The sequence below is a fragment of the Oncorhynchus nerka genome, linkage group LG28 (assembly GCF_034236695.1).
Source record: "Oncorhynchus nerka isolate Pitt River linkage group LG28, Oner_Uvic_2.0, whole genome shotgun sequence".
Classification (NCBI taxonomy): domain Eukaryota; kingdom Metazoa; phylum Chordata; class Actinopteri; order Salmoniformes; family Salmonidae; genus Oncorhynchus; species Oncorhynchus nerka.
Genome location: NC_088423.1, coordinates 17,980,499 through 17,986,498, shown reverse-complemented (window position 1 = coordinate 17,986,498; position 6,000 = coordinate 17,980,499).

The window sequence follows — 6,000 nt, the reverse complement described above, 5'->3', positions numbered from 1 at the left end:
GAATAGGAGAGGGCCTAGAACAGAGCCCTGGGGGACACCAGTGGTGAGAGCACGTGGTGAGGAGACGGATTCTCGCCACGCCACCTGGTAGGAGCGACCTGTCAGGTAGGACGCAATCCAAGCGTGGGCCGCGCCGGAGATGCCCAACTCGGAGAGGGTGGAGAGGAGGATCTGATGGTTCACAGTATCGAAGGCAGCCGATAGGTCTAGAAGGATGAGAGCAGAGGAGAGAGAGTTAGCTTTAGCAGTGCGGAGCGCCTCCGTGATACAGAGAAGAGCAGTCTCAGTTGAATGACTAGTCTTGAAACCTGACTGATTTGGATCAAGAAGGTCATTCTGAGAGAGATAGCGGGAGAGCTGGCCAAGGACGGCACGTTCAAGAGTTTTGGAGAGAAAAGAAAGAAGGGATACTGGTCTGTAGTTGTTGACATCGGAGGGATCGAGTGTAGGTTTTTTCAGAAGGGGTGCAACTCTCGCTCTCTTGAAGACGGGAGGGACGTAGCCAGCGGTCAGGGATGAGTTGATGAGCGAGGTGAGGTAAGGGAGAAGGTCACCGGAGATGGTCTGGAGAAGAGAGGAGGGGATAGGGTCAAGCGGGCAGGTTGTTGGGCGGCCGGCCGTCACAAGACGTGAGATGTCATCTGGAGAGAGAGGGGAGAAAGAGGTCAGAGCACAGGGTAGGGCAGTGTGAGCAGAACCAGCGGTGTCGTTTGACTTAGCAAACGAGGATCGGATGTCGTCGACCTTCTTTTCAAAATGGTTGACGAAGTCATCTGCAGAGAGGGAGGAGGGGGGAGGGGGAGGAGGATTCAAGAGGGAGGAGAAGGTGGCAAAGAGCTTCCTAGGGTTAGAGGCAGATGCTTGGAATTTAGAGTGGTAGAAAGTGGCTTTAGCAGCAGAGACAGAGGAGGAAAATGTAGAGAGGAGGGAGTGAAAGGATGCCAGGTCTGCAGGGAGGCGAGTTTTCCTCCATTTCCGCTCGGCTGCCCGGAGCCCTGTTCTGTGAGCTCGCAATGAGTCGTCGAGCCACGGAGCGGGAGGGGAGGACCGAGCCGGCCTGGAGGATAGGGGACATAGAGAGTCAAAGGATGCAGAAAGGGAGGAGAGGAGGGTTGAGGAGGCAGAATCAGGAGATAGGTTGGAGAAGGTTTGAGCAGAGGGAAGAGATGATAGGATGGAAGAGGAGAGAGTAGCGGGGGAGAGAGAGCGAAGGTTGGGACGGCGCGATACCATCCGAGTAGGGGCAGTGTGGGAAGTGTTGGATGAGAGCGAGAGGGAAAAGGATACAAGGTAGTGGTCGGAGACTTGGAGGGGAGTTGCAGTGAGGTTAGTGGAGGAACAGCATCTAGTAAAGATGAGGTCGAGCGTATTGCCTGCCTTGTGAGTAGGGGGAAGGTGAGAGGGTGAGGTCAAAAGAGGAGAGGAGTGGAAAGAAGGAGGCAGAGAGGAATGAGTCAAAGGTAGACGTGGGGAGGTTAAAGTCGCCCAGAACTGTGAGAGGTGAGCCGTCCTCAGGAAAGGAGCTTATCAAGGCATCAAGCTCATTGATGAACTCTCCGAGGAACCTGGAGGGCGATAAATGATAAGGATGTTAAGCTTGAAAGGGCTGGTAACTGTGACAGCATGGAATTCAAAGGAGGCGATAGACAGATGGGTAAGGGGAGAAAGAGAGAATGACCACTTGGGAGAGATGAGGATCCCGGTGCCACCACCCCGCTGACCAGAAGCTCTCGGGGTGTGCGAGAGCACGTGGGCGGACGAAGAGAGAGCAGTAGGAGTAGCGGTGTTGTCTGTGGTGATCCATGTTTCCGTCAGAGCCAAGAAGTCGAGGGACTGGAGGGAGACATAGGCTGAGATGAACTCTGCCTTGTTGGCCGCAGATCGGCAGTTCCAGAGGCTACCGGAGACCTGGAACTCCACGTGGTCGTGCGCGCTGGGACCACCAGATTAGGTGGCTGCGGCCATGCGGTGTGGAGCGTTTGTATGGTCTGTGCAGAGAGGAGAGAACAGGGATAGACAGACACATAGTTGACAGGCTAGAGAAGAGGCTACGCTAATGCAGAGGAGATTGGAATGACAAGTGGACTACACGTCTCGAATGTTCAGAAAGTTAAGCTTACGTAGCAAGAATCTAATTGACTAAAATGATTAAAATGATAGAGTACTGCTGGGGTAGGCTAGCTGCGTTGTTGACACTACCCTAATCAAGTCGTACCGTTGAGTGTGAAGTTTCTACAATGCTGCTTATCGGGAGCTAGCTGGCTAGCTAGCAGTGTTGGTTACGTTACGTTGCGTAGGAGAACGACAATAGCTGGCTAGCTAACCTAGAAAATCGCTCTAGACTACACAATTATCTTTGAAACAAAGACGGCTATGTAGCTAGCTACGATCAAACAAATCACACCGTTGGGACTGTAATGAAATGAAGTGAAGAAGTGAAAAAGTGATACTACCTGTGGAGCGACGCGGAATGCGACCGGAATGCGAAAGTTCTATTCAGTAGACCAGTAGATCATTACACAGGTGCACCTTGTTTTGGGGACAATAAAAAGCCACTATAAAAATATTCAGCTTTGTCACACAACACAATGCCACAGATGTCTCATGTTTTGAATGAGTGTGCAATTGGCATGGTGACTGCAGGAATGTCCACCAGAGCTGTTGCCAGTGAATTTAATGTTAATTTCTGTACCATAAGTCGCCTCCAATGTTGTTTTAGAGAATCTGGCAGTACATCCAACCGGGCCTCACAACCGCAGACCACCTGTGTGGCGTTGTGTGGGCGAGCGGTTCGCTAATGTCAAAGTTGTGAACAGAGTGCCCCATGGTGGCTGTGGGGTTATGGTATGGGCAGGCATAAGCTACAGACAACGAACACAATTGCATTTTATAGATGGGAAATTTAAATGCACAGAGATACTGTGACTGAGGCCCATTGTCATGCCATTCATCACCTCATGTTTCAGCATGATAATGTACAGACCCATGTCGCAAGGAAGGACCTGTAGACAGTTCCTGGAAGCAAAACATGTCCCAGTTCTTCCATGGCCTGCATACCCACCAGACGTCACCCTTTGAGCTTGTTTGGGATGTTCTGGATCGACTTATCTGACAGCGTGTTCCAGTTCCCCACAACATACTACTTCGCACACCCATTGAAGAGTGGTTCAACATGCCACAGGCCACAATCAACAGCCTGATCAACTCTATGTGAAGGAGATGTGCATGAGACAAATGTTGGTCACACCAGATACTGACTGGTTTTCTGATCCACACCCTTATTTGTTTTTTTTTAAAGGTATGTGACCTGTATTCCCAGACATGTGAAATCCATAGATAAGGGCCTAATGAATTTATTACAATTGACTGATTTCCTTATATGAATTATAACTCAGTCAAATCTTTGAAATTGTTGCATGTTGAGATTATTTTTGTTCAGTATAGTTTGTTGATAGAACATATAGTTGAAGTCAGAAGTTTACATACACCTTAGCCAAATACATTTAAACTCAGTTTTTCACAATTCCTGACATTTAATCCTAGTAAAAATTCACTGTTAGGATCACCACTTTATTTTCAGAATGTGAAATAATAGTAGAGAGAATGATTTATTTCAGCTTTAATTTTTTTCACATTCCCAGTGGGTCAGAAGTTTACATACACCCAATTAGTATTTGGTAGCATTGCCTTTAAAAATGGTTTAACCTAGGTCAAACGTTTTGGGTAGCCTCACACGAGCTTCCCACAATAGGTTGGGTGAATTTCGGCCCAGTCCTCCTGATATAGCTGGTGTAACTGAGTCAGGTTTGTAGGCCTCCTTGCTCGCACACGTTTTTTCAGTTCTGCCAACAAATTCTCTATAGGATTGAGGTCAGGGCTTCGTGATGGTCACTCCAATACCTTGACTTTGTTGTCCTTAAGCCATTTTGCCACAACTTTGGAAGTATACTTGGGGTCATTGTCCATTTGAAAGACCCATTTGCAACCAAGCTTTAACTTCCTGACTGATGTCTTGAAATGTTGCTTCAATATATCCACATAATTTTCCTCCCTCATGATGCCATATATTTTGTGAAGTGCACCAGTCCCTCCTGCAGCAAAGCACCCCCACAACATGATGCTGCAACCCCTGTGCTTCACAGTTGGGATGGTGTTCTTCGGCTTGCAAGGAGACAGAACGTGACTACTTCCTGAACGATATGACGGCTCCGTGGTGTTTATACTTGCGTACTATTGTTTGTACAGATGAACGTGGTACCTTCAGGCGTTTGGAAATTGCTCCCAAGGATGAACCAGACTGTGAAGGTCTACAATTTTTGGCTGATTTCGTTTGATTTTCCCATGATGTCAAGCAAAGAGGCACTGAGTTTGAAGGTAGGCCTTGAAATACACCCACAGGTACACCTACTTGACTCAAATGATGTCAATTAGCAGAAACTTCTAAAGCCATGACATCATTTTCTGGAATTTTCCAAGCTGTTTAAAGTCAGTCAACTTAGTGAATGTAAACTTCTGACCCACTGGAATTGTGACAAGTGAATTCTAAGTGAAATAATATGTTTGTAAACAATTGTTGGAAAAATGACTTGCATGAAGTAGATGTCCTAACCGACTTGCCAAAAATAGTTTGTTAACAAGACATTTTTGGAGTGGTTGAAAATCAAGTTTTAATGACTCAAACCTAAGTGTATGTAAACTTCCGACTTCAACTGTATACAGATGGCCTATCCAAATAGTGTGACCGGGACTTGGAAGACGGGGGGGGGGGCTACAGGCGAAATCCACCCCCTTTTGATGGCCAGTTCTACCAGCTGCTGGTTATATTTGCATCCCAAATGGCACCCTAATCCTTTCTAGTGCACTACATTTGACCCAGATCAAAAGTAGATCACTATATAGACAATGGAGTAGGATTTCAGATGCAGACACAGCATTCTTCCTGTTGTCAGAGCTGCTGATTGGTCCTTTCTTTTTCCTGTCTTTATGAAGTTCACCCTGGACTACCTGCTGACCAACACCATGATCTACTGGACCACCGGCTCCATCATGAGGTTCTACAAAGAGACCTTCAAGACCAACATCGAGAACAGACTGGATAACGAGTGAGTGTTTGTGTTGCGGCACAGTGCTCCACAATGACATGAGGCTGTTGGCTTTCTCTCTGCTGGCCTGTCATTTAATACCTGTTTAATGGAAACAGTAATGCCACTTAATATGCCATAAGTAACTTACTGTACATTTGTAGTTGTATGTGATCCTTGCAGGACTTGAACCCATGACCAACTGAATTACAGAGCTCTAATCATGCTTGCTTTGTTAAGATAGCAGGCTCCCAATAATGAGGGTCTCTAAGTAGTTGTTTGACCTACTTTAGTTGAATGGACTGATTCTAATTCACCCTGGGAAAGAGCGCCTGCTAAATGAATGTCTGCTGTGAATCAAATGTAATTGTGTTGCAGCGTTTGTTCTCGGGAAGATGGTGTACAGTATGTGCCTACAGGCTTAGCGACGTTCCTTAATGAGATAATGCATGTGCCCCAGGTTCAGGAACATCTACTCCTACTTCCCCCAAGGAAGCCACTTCGCTGCCTTCAAAAAACATGGCTCTTGGCCGACGACCTGCTGCAGTTTGTTAGGAAGGTGAAGTTGTTTTGGGGCTGATGCAACAACAGCCCGTCCCAAATTTCTCCCTACCACAAACCCCTCGATGTTTGCAGTTCTGTAGATTCTGGATAGGTATAAGAAGTGCAGTGGTGAAGCTCACACCATATTTGCTGACACCTTAATGAAGATCTGCAGAAATGAAGGGTTAGGGCCAAGGAAGAGAGGTAGGAAGCATTTGGGACTGTCAGGGGAAGGACATGGGTTTGGTATGTATTGAACACAACCCAGGTGTGTACACTGCACTCTCCAGCCAAGTGCCAGGAAGAGAGCCAACAGAACTTCAGGGACTTAGTGTTCTCACAGAGGTGCACAACTAACTACTAATAGTCCAAGTTT